Here is a 22,660-nt window from a genome sequence, read left to right as displayed (position 1 = left end):
TAAATCACTTAACTATATACAGAGAGCTTCATGAATGCACACCCAAGCAAAATAAATCTACCTGGCCTATCCTTGCATACCTAGGTATGGATCTCCCTGGATAGCAACAAGCCATCTGCACATCCAGGATCACCAGGATGAAGGGAGACCCCATGCCTTGACCTCAGCCCACTTTTAAAGCCCAGTCCTGGCAACCCAGGGCAGATTTTGCCTCAGCCATTCACTTGCTCAGTCCCTGGGTGGACCGCCCTGGCCTCCAAGAGGCTGGAACTCCCCACCACCTCCAGCTGTTGGCACTTTCTAGTTAGCAGGGGCTGCGTCTGGCCTTGGGCAAAGGGCGGAGGAATTCCAGGCGGCTACACCCGATGTGACAGCCTGACCCGATCTTATGGTGGAAAGCAGGCTGTTAACCTTAACAGAGGCCCCCACCTATGACCAGAGCAAGTGTATAAAAGTTTAGGTAGCAAGAACTTTTTTCACTTTGCTTCGCCCTCCTGCTCGCTTTTGCCTCTGATCCAAAGGATTTAGGTAACTGTGGACCTTTTCAACACTTACGTTCTCAGATAATTTTAACTCTTTGTTTTCTAGAGTTAGAAAAGTTCCTGAAGACACGACTTAGCCTCATTTCTGAGGATGGGTCTGGGAATTATTTCCAAACTTAGTTATTTTAGAACTAAATTTGGTTAACCCATTTAGCTCCAAATGCAATTAATCTTTTTGGTGTAATTAAGTTTTAGGTTCTGGAACAGGAATATAAAGTTTAGATTTAAGGTCTTAGAACTGATGCCACACTTTTATCATTGATACACACAAAATTAAACCCTTCAGTCCTGGAAACTTCATATTTAAATCACCGAGGGCACAAGCTTATGCAAGTTTAGACAGAAAGAAGTCCTACAACTCCCAGCATCCCTCCAGCCAGCCATGCTGGCTGGGGCATGCTGGGAATTGTAGGACATTTTTCTGTCTAACCATGCATAGGATTGTGTTATTAATTTTCACTTTTAGACTTTGTTTTCTTGCGTTAGCATCTACATTTAGCCACATGGGTGCCAAGTTTAATCCTTCACATGCCTAGAAGAATTTAGCAATGATTTAGCTTAGCTTTTTACATTAAAGTAGTGTGCAGGAGCAAGTCAAGGAGATGTTAGAAAATTTAGCATGTTTTAGTTTAGCTTTAAAACATAAGTAGAGTGCAAGAGAAAGTTGCGGAGGAGTCAAATTATCCAAACAAACAGTGCTAGGAGCACAATCTGCTATCTGGTTCACTGCATTTGTAATGCCAATTTTGCAATCTTCTAATCCTTTTAGTTAATCTTAAATTCATATTATATTCCTTTTCAGTGCTGACAATGTAATCACAAAGAAGCTTCCAAATTATTCTCATTTAATCACCAAGCTAATTTTCTTTTGTAATTTTCTTAAATAAAGCACTTACTGCATATCAGTTTACTTCTGAGTCTGTGGTGATATTTGTCTGTTTGAACCTGACTTGATTACCCAACAGGGTGTCTCAACCCCAACTGGTATAGGACCATTTTAGGAACCTGAAAGGAAGGGGTGGGGGACAAGGGAAAGGAAAACTTACTGTTATATGTCTTGTACTATCAACTGTATAATTGGGAAAGGGGGGTCTTTTATTGTTAAAAATATCAATCTTCCAATAAATAATAAAAAGAAAGAAAAAATGTGATACTAGCAATCACTGGATTTCAAAATAAACTTTTAAAAATCAGTTCTCTATTAAAAACTAATAAAATCGTTTTTAAACAGAAGCAGATGTGATGTGTTTTTCTTGGGACTCTGGTTTCCAGAAACTGTTAGGTCAGGGCAGCAATTAAAAGCAAATATCCAATATAGAACAAACTGACCAAGCATGTTTATGGAATGTTGCAAAACTGTGCTCAGGGGACTGTGGCATGACACAGAAACAGCTTGAGATGACGGCTTTATCATATGACTACTTGGCAAACAAAACATGCGAGACCTTGTTTTCTGTTGAAGTTGTGGCCTTAGGAATGTTATTTCTGGTGTCCAACCATAGAGATAGCAGTAATACCTTCATGGTAGTTCTGGAAAATGAATTAGAAACTCTCTAGAGGCCATCTTACATAGGAGGTACCCATTTGCTCAACAGTAGTATATAAAGTACCACGTCCAATCCCTAGCATCTGTAAAGGATCTCAGGTCGCCAAGCTAAAGATCTGCCTGAAACCTTGAAGAACTGCTGCAAGTCAGAGTAGAATAGTAGTGGGCAAGACGGACCTATGGTGTGACTGAGGTTCTTACAGAAATCTTCTATTGGTTCACAGCTCAACTCTAGATTTTGGCCTTAACCTACAATTTGTCCTTAGTTCTGATGCATTCACATCTATTCTTGAATCACTGGCCTATCTTGTAGCTTCAATCATATCTCTAGCATTAGAGGACTTTGGTTGTTTCAGAGGTAGAAGGTGTCATGTTCCTACATCCTCTAGGAAACAAGGATTCAGGCTAACACTACTTTATTAGTTAAGGACTAGCGAGACAGAAGTGGAAAAGAAGTTGCTAGCAGTCTGGGTATGATCCTCTCAGTCAAACTAGCTTTGCCAGGATGCCCCTCAGGGTGGCTCCCTCCTACATTGGCTTCCACCAGTGGCCAACCTGGCAGAACGTCTGAGCCCTGCCCCTAATTTTTCCGGCTTCGCTCTGCGACAGACCCTAGCATCCCTCAAGTCACACCCCTCGCTCTCCTCATCCTCCGAAACCTGAGTTCTCATGGTGGAGAAATGGGGGAGCCATTCAGGCTGGGCCACCTGCCATATCTGGGCTCACTAGGGAGGGTGCCTCCCTCTGTATTTGCTATTCCCATTCTGATTCTGAGCTGCCAGACATCTCCACACACTCAGATTCATTCCTGACAGAAATGAAAGTGTTGAGATGGAAAAGCCAGCGTTTGGTTCCTTAGATGACTACAGGTACAATCCTATGCACACTCCCATGGGAGTAAGTCCTATTGAACTCCATGGGACTTACTTCCCAGGAGATGTGCATAGGATTATTCTGCAAAAAATCAAAGTAAGCTTTGATGCTGATTAGGTCTCCAATCAAGACAGGATTGAGATCCTGAAATGGGCCCAGTCACCCAGCTTGGAGTGGTGGGTATTCCAGTGATGTCATAGGAAAAGGAAGCTGTGGAAACCAAGGTGCGGTGTCTGGGCTGTGAAAGCCCTGTAGATCTCATAAGAAAATAAGAAAACCTGTGCTGGATCAAACCAAAGGCCTATCTAGTCCAGCATTTAGTTCCTACAGTAGCCAGCCAGATCAGATACCTATGGGAAGCCCACATGAATGCAATAACACTGTCCAGCTCGTGCTCCCCAGCAACTGGCATCATAATCATTATGACTAAATATGAAATGCTCTCCCAAATATTTATTATTTAATATTTATTAAATTACATTTATTATAAAATTTATAATATTTATTAATACCCAGAACTGTTTAAAAATGAAAAGGATGCTAACCACATGGCCTGAACACAAGCTTCTTGCTCATTGCTTCCTTACGTAGTATGATGTCAGATAGGAAAGGCTGCAAATATCCAACTCCACCAGGTGGTGCTCATGATGCATTTCATAATGGGTGTGGTGGTGGTAGGTAGGTACTTTGTAAATGGCAGTGGTGAATGTGCCCTGAATCCCACAAACAGTATCCGGAGGTTTAGCTTAAATGGGATGCTGGAAAACCCATGTTTAATAAACACTGTGGTCCCCTTTATCAACCGTTAGGCTGAAATATCTTGTGGGCCATTCCTGCAGAGTACAAAACACAGTGTTCCAAACTCAAAATAGATCATGGTTGTGGCTAAGTTCAAGACTTCTGGCAAAACAATGGCTGGATGGCTGCTGTTACTCAGAAGGGAGCATTTTAACAATCTGGACCTTGTGCCTGTAGTAATAAGATGCCCACTAACTGTAGGAATTATATGGAAACATACCCATAAAAATGGGCTAGAGTGTGTGAGCAAGTCTCAGCTTTGCCTCCCAGTCTCCAGTTGGCTTCTCTCCATCTTCTGTTCCCTTAGCCCCTGCTTCCCCCATTAGTCCTCTCTTGTACAACTCCATTCATCAGTCCCCTTGTCACTGGGCTTCTCTACACCAGGGTTTTATCCTGCACCTTTACCTAGGCTTCTGCTTCTGGATTCTTTGTGGGATTAAGAGCAGCTCCTTTACACATACTTTTTTTTGGAGGGGGGGGATTTCCTTTCTCTGCAAGTTTGATATGTTCCATTACACAGCCACTAGACTATGTTGTGGTATAGCAGAATTGCGGAAGTGTACACAGCCTTTACTACATTTCTAGAAAAAATGCTAGACTTTCCCCAATCTTTAAAAAAAAATGGGATAAAGGTTATAAAGCATGGGAGAGGCCCTGGAGGTTGATGACGTCATGTAAAGGACTCGTGAACTTCCACGAACGACAAATCACAAGCGCATGATAAAAGCCTCATGTAGGGATACCCGCTGTCTGCTGCCTTGCCTCAGAACCATTTTGCCTTTTTTACTCCTCTAAGTTGGTCCTGCTCCAAATTCCCTTCCCTCTATCCCTACTTCATCCAAACCAAATTTCCTAGGCTATATGTTTCTTCCATTCTTTCCTTCTTTAGTCCCCTTGTTGACTTCTCTGTCACCTTCTTACTATCTCAAAATAGTGTTTATAGTTACACAAATAGGTGAGCAGTTTGTAGCAGAAGTTTGTAGTAGCAGAAGGCAGTTTGGTACTCTGGCTGCTGCTATTATCGAGGCGATCATGCCTGCATATGTCAGTCTTGCTGTATTTTTCTCCGCTGCAATTGTAAGTGGGGAGGGGAGTGTTTAGTGAGGCTTCCTCCCAGATTAAAGTAGCAGGTTTCCCATGCACAGCCTATAAGCCTCCTCTTAATTTTACAATTATATCTCTCCCATCCAGGCAGATGAAGCAGTTCAAGAGGAGAAGAAGCACTCACAGACAAACTTACAAACATGTAAATTTTGTGTGAGAGATTTGAAAGAAGAAGAAAAAAAAGTAACCTCTCACAAAATCACACAAATTAATACTACTTAAGTCACTCAGATACTGTAATGAAGATGTGATTTGCTTTAGGGCAGGGGTGCAGAACCTTATTGGCTTCAAGGGCCACATGTGCACACACACACATACAGTCAGGGCCAGAAATACTGGAACAAGGATAACTGTTTTGGCAGTTGGCCTCTGTACACCACCACATTGAAGTTGAAAGGAAACACACCCAGATGGGAGCGAAGCCAGGACTTTCAACTATAATTCAAGGGGTTTGACAAAAGTGGGGCACTAACCATTCATGAAGGACAGCCAGTGGCATACAACCCCCACCCCCCATCGGTGGTGGCTCATAAGTAGTGGAACGAATGGCCGACAAGCAGCTGCATGGCCAGGTGTGGCCTGTTTCCTGAGTACCCCATGACCAATCAAGCAGATAAAAGGCCTGGAGGTGGTTCTGAGTGTTACATTTGCATTTGGTAGCTGCTCACTGGAACCCCCAACATGAGGTCCAAAGAGGTGTCCATGCAAGTGAAGGAGGCCATCATTAGGCTCAGGAAACAACATAAACCCATCAGAGAGATAGCAAAAACAGTGGGAGTGGCCAATACAACAGTTTGGAACATCCTGAAAAAGAAGGAATTAACTGGCAAGCTCAGCAACAGCAAAAGGCCTGGAAGACCACGGAAGACAACTAAGTGGATGACCGCAGAATTCTGCTCATGGTGAAGAGGAACTCTTTCACAATATCTAGCCAGGTCAAGAATGCTCTTGAGGAGGTAGGCATATCACTGTCAACATCTACAGTCAAGAGACGGCTTCATGAATGTAAATACAGAGGCTTCACAACAAGGTGCAAACCACTGGTAACACTCAAGAACTGAAAGGCCAGATTAGCCTTTGCTAGCAAGCACCTAAAAAAGCCTGCCTGGTTCTGGCATAAGATTCTTTGGACTGATGAAACCAAGATCAACTTGTACCAGAATGATGGGAAGAGAAAAGTATGGAGAAGGGAAGGAACAGCTCAAGATCCAAAACATAACACATCATCTGTCAAACATGGTGGAGGAAGTGTTATGGTATGAGCATGTATGGCTGCCAATGGAACCGGGTCACTGGTGTTTATTGATGACCTGACTACTGAGAAAAGCAGCAGGATGAATTCTGAAGTGTATAGGGCTATACTTTCTGCTGAGATTCAGCCGAATGCTGCCAAACTGATAGGATGCTGCTTCATATTGCAGATGGATAATGATCCAAAACATACAGCAGAAGCTACCCAAGAGTTTCTGAAGGCAAAGAAGTGGGATGTTCTTCAATGGCCAAGTCAGTCACCTGATCTCAACCCACTAGAGCATGCTTTTCACTTACTGAAGAAAAGATTGAAGGCAGAAAGACTCACAAACAAGCAGCAGCTGAAAGCAGCTACAGTCAAGGCCTGGCAAAGCATCTTGAGGGAAGAAACTCAGCATTTAGTCATGTCCATGGGCAGTCATTGACTGCAAAGGATTTTCATCCAGGTATTAAAGGCGATCCTTAAGTTTGAAATGATGTTGGTTTGTTCCGTTACTTATGAGCCACCAATGATGGGTGTGTGTGTATGCCACTGGCTGTCCTTCCTGAATGGTTAGTGCCCCACTTTTGTCAAACCCCTTGAATTACAACTGAAAGTCCTGACTTCGCTCCCATCTGTGTGTGTTTCCTTTCAACTTCAATGTGGTGGTGTACAGAGGCCAACTGCCAAAACAGTTATCCTTGTTCCAATATTTCTGGCCCTGACTGTATATTGCAGAGATCCTGCTACAGATCACTCTTTCCTAGCAGAGGCAGGAAAAGACAAGGCTAACCCCATGGGGGCTGTAGTTAAGGCCTTCGGGGGAGCGGGGTCACAAGTGTAACATTAGGTATATGAGAATGAACTATTCTGCACAGCTGATGAATTCTGCGATGTTTGTCTCATCCTGTGTAGTGAATGAGCTTGAGGAGAACTGAGCTGTCTTGAGTTTGATTTTATCATAGAAAGGCAGGATAAAAATGTCCTGATAAATAAAACTTTTTTTTTTAAATTGTAAGGAAGACATGCAAGAAAAAAGAATCAGTCTAGCATGCCTTAAATGCGAATTGTCAAGAGTGGTAAAAAAAAAGCAGTGATGTGACTTAATATTTAACTATCCTTCTGGCAGAGTTATAGACAAATTGCTGTAAGTACTTCCTCTGCCTTATCCATATGCGTAGCAATTGTGTATTCATAGTGTAACAAGTACTCAAAAGTACCAAAATGACAATTGCCAATGCTAAATTGTATTCACAAGTTTTAAAAACAATTTGTTTCAAAATCAAACCAAAATGGCAGGAATTTTTTTAAACTGAGAAACCAACACTAATATCAGAAGGCTTTTATTAATCTAATAAACAAAGACATTTAAATGGCAACAACATTTGCAAAACTGAGAAAATGTGTCCATGATTCAGAGACTCCACATGGGCTTGAAACACTTGATACCTGCCTGGGAACATATTGACCTCACATATTATCAAAACATTTTTGGCAGTTAGAATTGTATGACTAGGCAGAACGATCTGCTGAGTGAGATACATCATTTTCCTTTTCTTGTTTTTAATATATACACACACACACCCAACAAAACTAAGCCAAAAGCTATGAGCAGATAGAAAGAATAAACTGGATCAAAGGGTGGTGCTATCGGGGCCGGACTATGGGCCAGATGCCCACAACCCCATTCAGCAGAATGAACAGGAGGGCCCCCAAGTGGAGCTAGGGCTGGCTTACTACATTTTGAAGTAAGAGAAGTAATGCACATTACTATCTAACAAGAGGGTCTGCTGTAAGAGCAGTACATCCAGAGTCTAAAATTACCTAACTGCATTACTGGGAATCCCTTATTGTCTGCTTCCATTTCTTTTGCCAAATTTGTGTTCTTTCTATGTTCTCATTTGGGCAAGATTTCCATTTTCTGAAGGAAGCCTTCTTGCCTCTAATAGCTTCCCTGACTCTGCTCATTAACCAAATTGGCATCCTCTTGGATTTGACGGTTCCTACCCTGATCTGCAGTATACATTCTAGCTGAGATTTTATTATTGTGATTTTGAATAGCCCCCAGGCATTTTGGGGAGATTTGACCCTCCTGATTTTTCCTTTCAACTTCCTTCTTACCATTCCCCTCATTTTTAGAAGTTTCCTCTTTTGAAGATACGAGCAATGGGCTGGATGTGCCTGATCTCATCTGATCTCAGAAGCTAACCAGGTTCAGCCCTGGTTAGTACTTGGATGGGAGACTGCCTGGGAATCAGGCTTCCTGCACTGAGCAGGGGACTGGACTCAATTGTCTTGTAGGCCCCTTCCAACCCTATGATTCTATGAAGTCAAATGTGACTGTGTTGAACTTCTTTAGCAATTGTCCACTTGCATATAAACTGTATTTGATAGCACTGTGGTCACTGTTTCGAATCAGTCCATCAACACTGACATCTTGCACCAGGTCCTGGGTGCCACTGAGGATTAAGTCCAGAGCTGGTTGGTTCCATGACCAACTGTTCTAAGGGGACAGTCATTTATGTCATCTATAAATTTTATCCCTTCGTTATCACCAGAACATGCATTTATCCAGGCTATGGGGCCATTCAGACAACATGCTAACCGACACTCAGTGGTTGAGTGTGGGTTGTTGTTGAACCACGGGTTATTTGTTGAGTGTCTCTTCCCATCTCATCTACACATTAAGCCACCCCAGCTTCACTTGTGTAACTTGTCCTGCATGTGGAATTGGGAACATTACAGATAAAGCTACCTTGGAGGTCCTGGATTTCAACTTCCTACATACTTAGTAACCTAAATTTTGCTTCCAGAACCTCATGACTGCATTTCCCCATGTCATTGGTGCTGATGTTCACCATGAGTCCTCCTCTACAGCATTTTCTGCCGGTTTATCTAGGTGAAGCAAACCCTCTGGATACATATTAGAGCAGGGGTCCCCAACTTTTTTGAGTCATTAGGTGCGTTTGGAATTTAGAGTCTGTTGTGGGTGCTATCACAAGTTGGCTACCATGGTTGGGGCTTGCCTATTCATAAAATAGCTGTCATGATGGGCATGGCCAGTCACAAAACACTCATTTTCCAGAAGGCAAACTGATGAGACTAAGGGCTTCTCCACACCAGGCTTTTTTACCCCACAATTTACCAGGGCTTCTGCTCCCAGATTATTTGCAGGATTAAGCTTGGGTCCTTACGGGCTGACAGAGGCTTTTCTTCCAGGAGGGTGTTTCCACCAGCTATTTACTATGAACCAGCTGCGTGTTGAGATCGTTAGGGATACATAATGTCATGGCCATCCAGCAGCCACCCTGGAGCTTATCAGGGAAAAACCAGATTTCCTGAGACTGCTTAAAGTCCAATTTTTTTCCTTAAATTGGGTTCTCCCCGGTGTAGTTGCTGTGTGCCCCAACCCCCCTGCATTTAGCTTGGGTATGCTAGCCCTGCCCAGGGGTGTGCCTTTCACCCTGACCTCAGTCAAGTGGTGTTTCCTCCCATCATGCTGAGTGAGGCTTGCCCTCTCAGTGCCTGCAGAAATAACAGAGAAGCCCCTCAATTGACTGAACATTTTAAAGCCCAATTCCTTAAGCACGATTAAGCTCAATCTTGAGGCTCCAATTCATTGCCTTACATGTAATTAGCTTCACAGCTTCCTTATAGAGATCCTGTGTGGTAAAATGGGGCTGGTTTCCGCCTTTTACCCACAATAAACCCATTACTGTCTCCTCAGAAGTAACTCCCATTGTGCTGAATGAGGTTTGCCTTTGAATGCTCACATCAGAACTTACAGAGATTCTCCCTCAATTGAAATGGCACATTTTAAAGCTGAATTCAAAGCCCAATTCCTTAAATGCGATTAAGCGTGATCTTGAGGCTCTGGTTCATTGCCTTGGGAAGAAAGTACTTCACAGATATCCTGCAGGTTCCAACGGGGACGGTTTCTGTCTTTGTGTTTACTGCTCTTTCCCACAACAAACCCATTACTGTCTCATCAGAAGTAATTCCCACTGTGGTCAATGAGGTCCTCTGGGTTAAAATGTGGGCTGGTTTCCTTCTTTGTGTTCTCCCCCCACCCTTTCCCAGCACAAGCATATGTGTGTCTACTTGGAAGTAACTCCCATTGTGCTCAATGAAGCTTGCTCCTGAAATGCAGGTGCCTCTGGACTTTCAGGCGAAAGGAGAAAGGGAGGGGAGAGGGGGGAAGCCTCTCTTATTGGTTGAGCAGCCCCTGCCAGTCAGATGGCATTCACTCCAACCCCCACCCCCACCAGGAAGTATGTTCTGTGAAGCACTTTTTACTGGTCCAGAGAATTTGCTCATGGAACCCTGTGCACACCAAAGCCGATTCCTTAAAAAAAAATCCGGTACTCCTCCATTAGCTTCTCCTTCTATTGATGTGGAAACACGGCCCAGGACTTCCTTTGTCTGCAAGTCCGACATATCTCATTATACAGTCACTAGATGGTGCTCTGGTGTAGTGGAACTGTGCAATTTCACAGGGCCGTTAAAGCGGATTAAAATTTATTACCACATTTTCCCCGATTTTTAAAAAAATGGGATAAAGGCCAAAAAGCGCAGGAGACACGCTGGAGGCTGACAACATCATGTAAAGGACCTGCAAACTTCCGTGAGTGATCAGTCATGAACGTGCAGTAAAAGTCTCATGTAGAAATGCTCTAAGGCTACAATCCTATAACCTACTTAGAAAAGGAACTTGCCCAAGAACCTAAGTAGAAGACGGAGGCAGGGTCTGAGCTCCAAAACATAAAGCCACTCTTTGATACCCCAAATTATAGCACTGGAGAGCAGCCCTTTGTTTTGCAGTATGCCCATCTTCCAGTAATTTTTTTTATTTAAAAACTTAAATAAAATAGAAATCAGGAATGGTAGAGAGCCTAGCAGGTGCCAAGAGAGGTGTCCAGAGGCACCACATTAGAGACCCCATGACTAGCGACTGGGCCACTTCTACATCCTGTAGAAATGCTCAACACTTTGGTTATTACAATCTACGCATTTTCAAGTCTCATTGATGATAGTAAAAGAGAGGAGTCATGTGCTTTCAAATATCCCATGAGGATCATCATCGGTGTTCTCACAACTGTACTGATGGGATAAAAGGTGACAGCAACAGATGGACAATAGGCTTTCCCAGAGAGAAGATTTTGAATGGATTAATCTCTGTCTGAAAACAAAAGGACTTGCACACATGTTGTTTTTCAAAATCTGATACACATTACAGAGAAAACTAAATCCATAAATCAGGGTCTGATTTTGGCTTAAAGAAGGTCTCTGGACAGCATATGGGTTGGAGTGGGCTGAAATTCTTTCCTCCATTTGCTTCTTCAGCTTGGCTGCAATGATTATAAACAGCTCCAATCCGCATACCATTCTAATTGGTTTCATATTTATTCAATTTTCACCTTATATAAAGCTAGTAATAGTCCTAGGAACTCCAGGCAGCTGAGAAAGGCTGGATGTTTGCACCGTTCACTTAACAAGGTGGGTACAAGCTCCTTACACACAAATGCTTGTAGAGCTCTAGGTTGTTTTATAAGGGAAAATGTGAGGCACAGCTGATGTATTTCCTTTGGTTGCAAAAATCGAAGACGTTCAGTTGCCTACAGTAAGAACAGAAACAGGCAGAGTGTAAAGGACAAAATATGACAAGCTGAGGCAGACAGATCTATTGTGAGTAAAGGTGCTATTATTTTCCACACATTGAAGAAATAGCTTTCACTGAGCCTATGTCCGCCTTAGCAACTTGTAACCCAACTTTTTAAAAATTGCGTACGTATGTGTGTGTTGATTCCACAGGTGGCTCTATATTTGGGGTGAACGGGGCAGCAACCCTCTGCTCCTCCTCTGCCCACTTGTGGCAGAGAAATCCCCCCACAACCAAGTACCTTTCCTCCAGTGCACGGCATGCAGTCGCTGATTGCCGCGCATGACTTTCTCCTGCCCTCCTCCAACCATCTCAGTAGAATATTGAGTATCTGCCCTGCCCCCCGCACCACCAGCCCCAATGAGCGCCAGCCGCCACTGGTTGATTCCTACTGGAGTGCAAGACCTGGGCCCCAATGCAACATACCCACATCCTCCAAAAGGACAATTCCTTTGCTTCAGCCTTTTAAGCTGTGAGGCAGCAGTTCTCTTTCCAGCTTAAGAGAACTTTGGGGGTGGGGACTGGGTTCCTTGGCATTGGGAAGTGAGGATGCACATCCATTTCCTAAGGCCACTTCTCTACCCCAAGCTGAAGGGAAGCAGGCCTTCCCCTTCAGTCTAGCTCCCAGCCCTGGCCAGCTGAGCTGAGGGCTCATCTTGTACCCCAGCCTTCCCCACCCTGGTGCCCTCCAGATGTGTTGGACTGCAATGGCCATAATTCCCAGTCAGCATGGCCATTGGTAGGGGAAGGCTCCTCTACACTGTGATCTGTTATCAGCCCCGCTCCCATGCATTTTGGGAGGGGAGGTGTGGGTTATTTCAACCCTCCAATTTTTTTTTCTACAGAGAGATCCTCTATTCCCTGCTCTTCATATGTTTTGGCTCCTGGGAAGGGAAGGAGTCCATAATATAGGTGACCTATTCTCCAGAACAGGGCTGACCCTATCATTAGGCAGAGTGAGGCAGCTGCCTCATGTGGCAGATGTTAGATATTATTAAAAAGCAGGAAACTGTTAGTTGTTTAATTTGTTGTTATTGTATTCTTACTGCCAGGAAGGGGGAGAGGTGCTTGTGAGATTTCTTGCCTCATGTACCAAAATAGCTTTGCTGGCTCTGGGTACTCTGCATGTTGACTTGGGGGTGGGGGGACTCAGGCAGCAAAATTTCTTCAGCTGGCTCTACACCCCTTACTATTTCCCCCAACTCAAGTTGCTTTAAAGGGGGCATTTCCCTATCTTAATTCCACAGGCATCTTTGTTTACTCATGATCTAGAACAGTCAAATAAGATTATTTATTAAAATCAGTGTAACCGATATCCTTACATAACCATTCACTCTTCTGAAAGGAGTCCAAAATTTTTGTTTTATTATCTAAAATCTTGAGTGAGAGGCGAGTGTGGTGGTCTCAGCCTACTTTGAGGAATCCGGTGAAACTTGTTAGCAGCAATAATTGACAGTGTATAGAAATGTAGTGGTTAGAGTCTTGGATTGGGACTGAGGAGACCTGGGTTCTAGTCCCCACTCAGCCATGAAGCTCACTGGGTGACCTTGGGCCAGTCACTGACTCTTAGCCTGAGCTACCTCACAGGGTTGTTGTGAGGATAAAATGGAGAGTGGGAGGATCATGAATGCTGCCTTGGGCTCCTTGGAGGAAAACGTCAAATATAAATGTAGCAAATAAATAAATCACCACTGCTAAACTGAATAAAAAGCTGCTGGTTAAACAACTGGAGGGCCTTACAGTGCAGTCCTATGCATGTTTACTCAGATGTAAGTCCCACTATGTTCAGTGGAGTTTCCTCCCTAGTAAATGTGTATAGAATTGCAGCCATACTTTGTGATTCTATACATATCTACTCAAAAGTAAGCCCCATTGACCCAGTTCATATGACATGAGGGTGCTTTTTAATAAGCCAGAGTAGCTTGTTAAGCCCTCCTGAGCATGCCCCTTGCATGCCAACTGATTTCCCTAAATACCCTCACTGGGCACAAGTTGTCATGACATCAGAACTCTGGGTGGCTTAACAAAACCACCCAGAACCCATGCTTTGGAACCAAGAGCTGGAAAAGGTGCAGAAAAGGGCAACTAAAATGATCAAGGGGCTGGAGCAACTCCCCTATGATGGAAGGTTACAACAGCTGGGATTGTTTAGCTTGGAAAAAAGGAGGGTAAGGGGAGACATGATAGAGGTGTACAAAATTATGCACGGTGTGGAGAATGTGGATAGGGAGAAATTTTTCTCCCTCTCTCATAATACAAGAACCTGGGGTCATCCCATGAAGCTGATTGGTGGGAGATTCAGGACAGATAAAAGGGAGTATTTCTTCACACAGCGCATAGTTAAACTACAGAATTCACCAACACAAGATGTGGTGATATCCACCAATTTGGATGGCTTTAAAAGGGGGGGGGGTAGACAAATTCCTGGAGGAGAAGGTTATCATTGCCTACTAGTCCTGATAGTCCTGCTACCTCCAGTATCAGAGGAAGTATGCCTATGTAAACCAGTTGCTGGGGAACATGGGCAGGAAGGTGCTGTTGTACTCATGTCCTGCTTGTGGGTTCCTGGTCAACAGCTGGTTAGCTGGACTAGATGGCCCCTTGGTCTGAACCAGCATGGCTCTTCTTATGTTCTTATGGTTGCTGGGTGATTTGTTAACCACCCCAGCCACCCACCCTTGCTGGTTCAATGAGGCTTACTCCCAGGTAAGTGTGTAAAGCATTGCAGCCTTACCCAAAAAGTTGGCTGAAACTCTAAGGATAGCTATTAGAAAGTAGTTCCCATATTTGTACTCAGCTGGATTTACTCTAGGGTTGCCAGCTCCTGAGATTAACAAAATTCGATACTGGGCTTGGCATGGGGCAAGACCCCAGAGTGGGTTCGGGGGTAAAACCAGAAGCCAAGCAGGGTTTAGTAGGCCTGGGGATGGAGCCCCAAAGAAACCCTATTGATTCACCCAGGGCTAACTTCCTTGGCATGGTACCCACTAGGAAGCCCCTCCTTCACCTGTGCCCCTCTCCCCAGCAGGTTTACCAGAGGTGGTAACAGTGCTCCTCTGATGGTCCGAAAAGCTGCCCTTTTAATTTCTCATGATACCTCCAAGGTAGTGCTGTTCTGGGGCACTGTGTTTGGTTCCTGGTTGCTCAGCACCAAGCACTGAAAAAAATGAAAAGGGGGTCACAGGGCAGGAGTCAGCACTGGGCCCTGCTGGGGTGCCTGAGGATGCTGCTTGGTGATGCTGGGCCTGTATTCACCTAGGTGTACAGGTTTTAAAGAGAGAGAGAGAGGTGGAGGGATGAAATATAGCCTTATCCCTTGTTTTCTGGCAATTGGCTCAAAAGCAAAACACTGGCCAGAACAGGGTTTTTTCTTCTTGGACTGCTGGCCACACTACCTACTTCTGAGTAAACATGGTTAGGATGCCAGTGTTTTAGTACCAGAGGGACTTGAAGCTGGGAATTTACTTTCACACTGGCACAAAGCCCTTTTTATTTGTCCAATGCATTAATGCTGTTACATGTGCTTTTGTTCCAGTGTAGTTTCTTTTCTTTTAATGGCAGAGTGAATTTCTGCAGAAAAAAAGCTGCTGTCCTTATTCCTCCTCCTTCCAAAGATCCACAAGACTCACCTAAAAGCCGAGCCTAGGTTTTCTCTCTCCAAACCATCCAAGATGAATAAAATTATTGTTTATGAATATGAAGACTTTAAGGGACTCAGAAAAGAATTTACTTCAGACATTCCTGACCTACGCAGTGTGGACTTTGCGGATTGCATTTCCTCCTTGAAGGTGATTGGGCAACCATGGCTGGTCTTCCGTGATCCAAACTATGAAGGTCCATGGTATGCATATGAGGAAGGTGAACATAAGCATGTCAACTTAAACAATCAGATTTCCTCTCTCCAGCTAGTGAGTGAAGACTTGGAACATCCTCAGATCACACTTTATGAACATGCTCACTATGAAGGGGAAAGCAAAGTGATAACAGAGGAGACCAACCTGACCTATGGATATTTCAATAACAAGGCATCTTCCCATATTGTCCAGAAAGGTGCCTGGATCCTCTATGACAATGCAGATCGGAGCGGTTGGTTCTATATAGCACGAGAAGGGACTAAACTTCCTAATTATGGACCAGAGTTTCACTTCCATGATAAGTGTTCTCATGTGTATCCCCTTAAAGGTGGCAAGCCTCTTATCACTGCCAAGATCTTATGGGACCACAAGAAAGTGGAGAGCGAGAGAGAAGTAGTGATTGATGAGATAAATGGTATCAATACCACAGATTTTGAGCAGACATTCACCAGCAGCAATAGCAGAGTCTATGAGGCAACCACTAGCCATAGCCTTCAATTCAAGGTCCTTAACTTTCAAATAGATAAGAGATTCAATTTAAGCATAGATCCAAGCACTAACCTCACAGTAGAGAAAGGAAGTTTAGACTCTACTGTTACTGTAGACAAAGTTGAGGTGACCATGCCTGCCAAGATCCCACCACATTCAGAACTGATCATCCAGGTGATCATGAAGCTGGTCACTGCATCAGTTCCTGTGGAGCTGATCATTACCAAGAATGGGAAAGCAAAGACAGAGATTGGAGAGTATCGTAGTGTGTCAGGACGTAATGTAAGCACTAAATATATTGTGAAACCAATTGAGGAAAAAAATAAAACACAGACCCAGTAATCACCAAAGTCAAAATGGCCATGCTAACCAACATCTCACCTTCTTTTGGAACTGAGCATCCAAAACTGTAACTATACTAATATCTCTAAAGCTACATTTATCCAGATGTGTCTGGGGATTGGGAAGTACATGTACTCTTCTTTGAATGTGCAATAATTTTACATCTTGAACTGTACAAATTATGTCTAGTAAAAGGTCCTACCACACTATGGACATACCAGTGGAGGCCCTGCTGAGATGATGATATATTTAAGCACTCGGGGAACATACTTCTGTCAATTTTGTATCACTCTTTTTGCTCCAGTTGCTATCTCGATGTTCTTCTTAATAAAATGGATTGAAAAGTACCTCAATAGACTTGTACATGTACAATTATACTCTTTGGAAATGGCACAGCGAATGCTTGAATGCCAGAATCAGCCAAGGAGGGAATGGGGTGAGACAGGGCTCCTTCCTGCCATATACGCTAACCCACAAAAGCTGAAAGGGCACCATCAAGAAGTTATGAAGTATAGATGGCTCAGACTTTTACATCCAGTGTGTTTCTGATCCAAGCCTGCTTGCTCTGTTCATTCCAATATTCAAGAGAAAGAAGTTACTATGAGTCTAGAAGACAATAATAATACCAAGGGTAAATGAATGGAACTTATGTTCATCATGACTAATTTAAGTCCTCATTTCATTGGATCTACTCAAAGTAGGACATGTTGGAATTTCCCCCAAGAATAACTGTGTTTTTTTACATTCTACCCATGATTCAGGAGGCCACATTCTGACAATAATACCAGGGAGTAATTATCTTTTAGTGCCTCTCTCCAAATATATAGGTTTGTTGTACCTTTAAATTTGTGATTCTATAGTTGTTATTAATTAAATTAGGGTGCAATCCTCTGGATGTTTAGACAGAAAAAAAGTCCTACAACTCCTAGCATTCCCCAGCTACCCATGCTGGCTGGGGAATGTTGAGAATTGTAGGAGTTTTTTCTGTCTAAACATGCATAGGATGGCACCCTTAGACAGTATGCCTGATATTCATGCTAATGTTCTTTTTGTCACCTTGGAGGTAAGATCATCGAAGACCTTACATCTTTTTTTCCAGAACAGGGTGTGATGGATAAAAGAAAGAGCAGATTTCCACTAACACATTTCATTCTCTCCTTGGCTGAGATAGTATTAACTAAAATCTTCTTAATGTATAACAATGTTAGCATACCTCCCCCAAAGGATGTTGCCCATAGATCTCCAATGACCTCTGAGAATGTCAATTCTACATGGGCAATTTTAAAGATTTTTCAAAAACTTGCCGGGTAGCCCCTATGCACATCACTTTCTACAATGATGGTGCTATATTGATGATAAGGGACTCACAATTTACATCGTTACAACATGGAAATGTTGTACAAATGAACATTTGCTACATTTCCATGTAGCAAAAAGTGTGTGATGTTCCTCCATAAATATAATCCACTCATTTACCTATTTATTGGGATCATCACTTATTGGGCAGGGGGTGGGTTGTGTGTTGTGACATTATTTATCGTATGGCACATTTACATTGCATTACAATAAAAACAGAGCATAATAAATATGAAATGTAAAATATAAAATATAGACAGGAATATTACAAATGTATGTCTAGGTTACAGATATAGTTTTTTACTTCTGTTGTCACAGCCAGGAAATCAGCAAAGTCTCCACTGTAGGCTCAGTTTTGACACTCTGTCACTATATGTTGGATAGTTTGTTTTTTAGCCCCATAATCACAATTTGATGATGATGTTTTGCCCCATAGAAATGGGCCTGTGGAGTGTCAAAAACTAATACATTGCCAACTTGCTTCTCAAGGAAAATTAGAGAGAATAAAAAGGAGTGATCTGGAGAGATGCCACAAGACAACTCACATGTCACAACCCTGTTCTCTGTACTTCCTATTAAGCTTTGAGATTACTCTGCTATTAGATGTACCAGTGATGCACACAGCATGGTCACAGTAAGGGGGGTGTGTGTGTGTCTCATCGTATAAGAATAAAAGCCAAAGGGGCTTGATGACTTTTTCGTAAATACAGTAGGATATAAATGTTAACAATAAATAAAGAATACACAAGGCTCCACAGCCAAGAGCTAGAGTCACTCAGCTGAGAATTCCAATAGAATCTTCTGCTGAAACTCCATAGACAATTTTATGATGTTGAGCAAAATAATGCATGCATTTGTTCTTGACAATGGTCTAGAATTTAGGGCTCAAAAGGTGGCCATCCCTTGAAAAGAATGAGCCATGATCTGCTCTGAAGATGGATTACTCAAGTTGGCTAGTTCTAACCACATTTAATCAGAAGTGAATCCCAGTTATTTCAGAGATACATTGGCCCCCTTTATACATATAGTGGCATAGTTGTGGCTGTCTCTGCAGTTTCTCCCATGTCAGTCCTGGTGTGTGTAAAGTTTTCTGCCCACGTGGATGTCTCTCACATTATCATAAGTAACCACATAGGCAACACTTACCCCCTTAGGAGGTGTGCAACTTACACAATGTCAGAGGCACCCACTTGGGCAGAAGACTTTACATGTACCTGAACCAGCATGTAAGCAACTGTGGAGGTAGCACAATCATGCCATACCAAAATAGTGTTAAAATAGTTTTACTTTCAGACAAGTATGCTTAGGATATGAACCAAAGTACTATAGGCCACTTAGTCAACAATCTTGTTTATCCTCTACAAGCTGTAACTTCCAGTTTTGTTTTTGTTTAATTTGGGGGGAACTGGGAACATGATGGTGTAAACTTGTATGCTCCTAGGGAGTGCGAACTTACTTTAGGACTCATGCCTGAAGGAGCTGTTACACTGCCTGTTCCATTAGGAACTGCTCCTTCAGGCTCCTTCAGATTACTGGAAACTGGAGACAGTGGCTGGGTTTGGATGATTACAGGGGTGAAAGAACCCATAGTTGGTTCTTTCCCCGCCCCTACATGTGCCAGTCACATGATTGTGTTTTACATAATTACCTGAGATGCAGCGTGGGTTGTTGTGTTGTCTGAACCCAGTCCATGGCATGGCAGGGGTGGCTTCGTACCCACCCCACAATCCCCACTGCAAGGGAAATTCTGGCATCAAGCCAAGCCTGAACCCTAGCAGCCAAATGCAGGGCGGTGCACCATCTATGGAAGCAGTAGTGAGGAGGAGGAGGAGGAGGAGCAGAAAGGATGATTTTGGCACCACAACAGGCCTGAGTCCTAGAAAAGACCAAGTCAGAGTGGTCTCCCTAGTATACTAGGGAAAGAATACTGAGGTTACAAAAGTTAGAAACACTTTCATACTAAACCAGCCCTGAACTCTAGTAGGAAAGCAGTATGAAGAAAGCAGAATTATGGAAGTAGTACTAAAGTAGGTAGGAAAATTCCATCTCAAATTAGGCCTGAGACTTAGAAGAAGCTGTGTACAAAGTGGCAGATTAGCAGCTAGTGAAAAAGTACTCTGGTAAAGACAAAAACAGGAAATTCTGTCACTAAAACAAGTCTGAGGAGCCCTAAGGCGATAGCCTGACTAGAAAAGGATCACAAAGGCCAAGCACTGACAGACTAGAACATCCTCTTTGCAGATATCAGGGCAGGTAACTGCCTCAGGCAGCTGATTCAGGGAATCATGAAAGGGCAGCACATTTTTTAAAATTATTATTGTAAGCATCATTGTATTTTTACTGCCAGGGATGGGGAGGGGCACTTTTGGGGATTATCTGCCTCAGGAATTAAAAAAAACACAAGAACCTTTGACTGGCTTTGGGTACTATGCACCTTCACTTGGGGAGGGTATTGTTTGCGGCTCTGCCTCAGGCAGCAAAATGCCTTGGGCTACACCAGATAAAACGCTGTTAAAAACAACTGGTTGCCTCTCTGCTAAACAGAGCTTTCGAGATCTTCGGGAAAGTCTTCCCCCACTGGCTGAGCAGGGAACAACACCCACACTCAAGAGAGAGAAGGCCTTGCCATCAGCTTGGTTCTGCTGGGAGTTTCAGGGCACCCCTGTGGGGGGTGCCATGGCTGTGGGTGCCTGCAGATACCGGGTCATGGGTTTGGGATGGGCTTTGAGATTGGTCTGAATGGCCTGGCGGGGTCCCTCACAACCCAGGGCCTCTGACTGCAAGGACAGTCAGGATCCCTTCCCTGTGCATTTCTTGACTCTACCACTTCTGTACGCAGTGCTGTCCGTGTGGCTGCCCCGGGGCCATCCCTCTCCAGGGCCAGTTGACAGCCGGGAACGTTCTGGTGATGTGTTTCCGTGGGAGGTGGGATGGCCCAAGAAGGCCTCGGCCAGGGGGCCAGAGCCTCTTTCCTCCCGAGGGCCGAAGTCCATTTCGGAGAAGCTTTCAGGGGCTGCGTTCCAGTGGTGGGCGGGGCGAAGGCAAAGGGGAGAAAAGCAAAGGGTCGGGGCCAAAACATCAGCACATGGTAGCTTAAAGCTCTTCCTGCCCATAACTGAGCTCTCAGGAGAGGCATTTCGACCTCTTAGAATGGTGAAAAAACTGCACAAAGGCTGGGAAACCACCAAAGGATCGGTGGTTAGGGGGAAAGGGGTGGAGTCAGGGAAGGGGGTATGGCCTTCTAGGTAACCTTAGGTTGGGAGTCTGATTTGGCCTCTGGTTCTGAGGTTCTGCGCTCCTGACAGAGGTGATGGTGGATATGAATCATCTTTCTTTCCCCCCAGTAGAGAAAGGGAGGATGTGTGTGTATCAGGAAGCCAGTTTGTGCTGGAACTGGGTCTGAAAAGGAGGCAAAGAGCCAGCTTTGTTCTCTGCAGGAAATCCTACAGTATTATGGGTTCCCCTAGAAGTCTGATGAGGAGCAGGAATCTGTTGTAGAGTCAATGCTGTGAATCCTCATCTTATGCTCAGTTTGAATGTATGTGTAAAGAAACCATTTATCATACAAACACTGTAAGTCCCCAGTTACCTCATTCTAAGGAAACTGAACCTTGGATAAGCAGTGGAGCCCCTGAAACTTCTCACCGTTCAGAGGTGGGGTGCACGTGCGTAACAATATAGAAGCCCCATCAGTGCCAAAAATAATTGTTGGGGATCAGCGAGAAAATGTCAGGGAAAGTAGGTTGGGAAATTGAGGTTTTCAATGCTAATGTGGTGTAATTAGACATCAGTACTGCAAAAGGAAAGGGGTATTGCCACCAGAAAGGAAATATCTAATGTCAATAAAGATAGTGGTTGTCCAATAACTTATTCAGGATTTCACTACAAAAGTCTTGCTGAGACATGGCACACCAGTCCAATTTTAGTCAAAAACAGGCACAAATTTATTATTCCCTGAAAAAATAGCTAAATAATCAATCCTCTTATTAAAATACCTGCAAAGCTGAGCATCCCAAATTGAACATATACAATTGCCTAAACTTTGAAAATAGTATTTGAATGACAGGGAGGGAGCAATCCTATGACCGCTAGACAGTGACTAGACAGCCATAGGATATGCCATTTTCCAGGAACCGACCTCAGAGACAGCACGGAACAGCCTCTTCCTCCAGGCTCGCAAGAGGAGTGCGGAGGGGCTGAAAAGGGGCATGGCTGGGGGTGTTCTGGGGCGGGGAGAGCATAGCTGTGTGTACGACATGTACAGCAGCCTCCTTCCCCGCTCCGTGCTCCTGCGGCTAGACAGCTGCAATCGGCTGTCTAGCCAAAAAATCAGGGCAGGGGAGGTGCAGAGGGCACGATCCCCTCCGTGCTTCTCCTGCCCTGCTTAGGATAGGTAGTTGCCTATCTCGATAGGATTGTGCCCTTAGTGGTTCAGGTAGCTAATCCTCTCAAGTTCATGGGACAAATTGGCATGGCGAATAGTTGCTCCTCAGTCTTTGGGAGATAAAAAAATATCTCAAAGATCTTCTAATTTAGGCTGCAGTCCTATACACATTTACCGCTTGGGAGTAAGACTGCTTTCAGACTAGGCTTTTATTATACAATTGTCCTTCATTTACTGAATTTTATTGAGGGGGGAGGGTCTAGATGACATTGTCTTCTACTTGTAACCCCCTTGTGTTTTCTCACCACTTCTTCAGTCTTTATTCTTTCTTCCAGAAATCCATTAAATACAAAAAGATGTAACAGCTGCACAATGTACTTGAATGGGCAGTGCCAGGAGCATCCATCTGGCAGCATCTCCAATCCCATTGAACTCAATGGAGCTTATTTCTGAGTAGGAATGTATAGAATTGCATTGTTAGT

At 43.8% G+C, this 22,660-nt stretch overlaps 1 pseudogene across 1 annotated transcript; it reads left to right on the top strand.

Moving 5' to 3' along the window:
• Window positions 1-11,545: 11,545 nt before the first annotated feature.
• On the top strand, window positions 11,546-16,777 carry LOC146354677 (epidermal differentiation-specific protein pseudogene; annotated as a pseudogene). The gene is made up of 2 exons (XR_014787430.1): window positions 11,546-11,590; window positions 15,289-16,777. The product of XR_014787430.1 is annotated as an epidermal differentiation-specific protein pseudogene (transcript).
• Window positions 16,778-22,660: the final 5,883 nt, after the last annotated feature.

The sequence above is a fragment of the Heloderma suspectum genome, chromosome 2 (genome assembly GCF_057233095.1).
Source record: "Heloderma suspectum isolate Gila_16-S chromosome 2, 16-S_ref, whole genome shotgun sequence".
NCBI classification, from domain to species: Eukaryota; Metazoa; Chordata; class Lepidosauria; order Squamata; family Helodermatidae; genus Heloderma; species Heloderma suspectum.
This window is presented reverse-complemented; position numbering and strand designations above follow the sequence as displayed.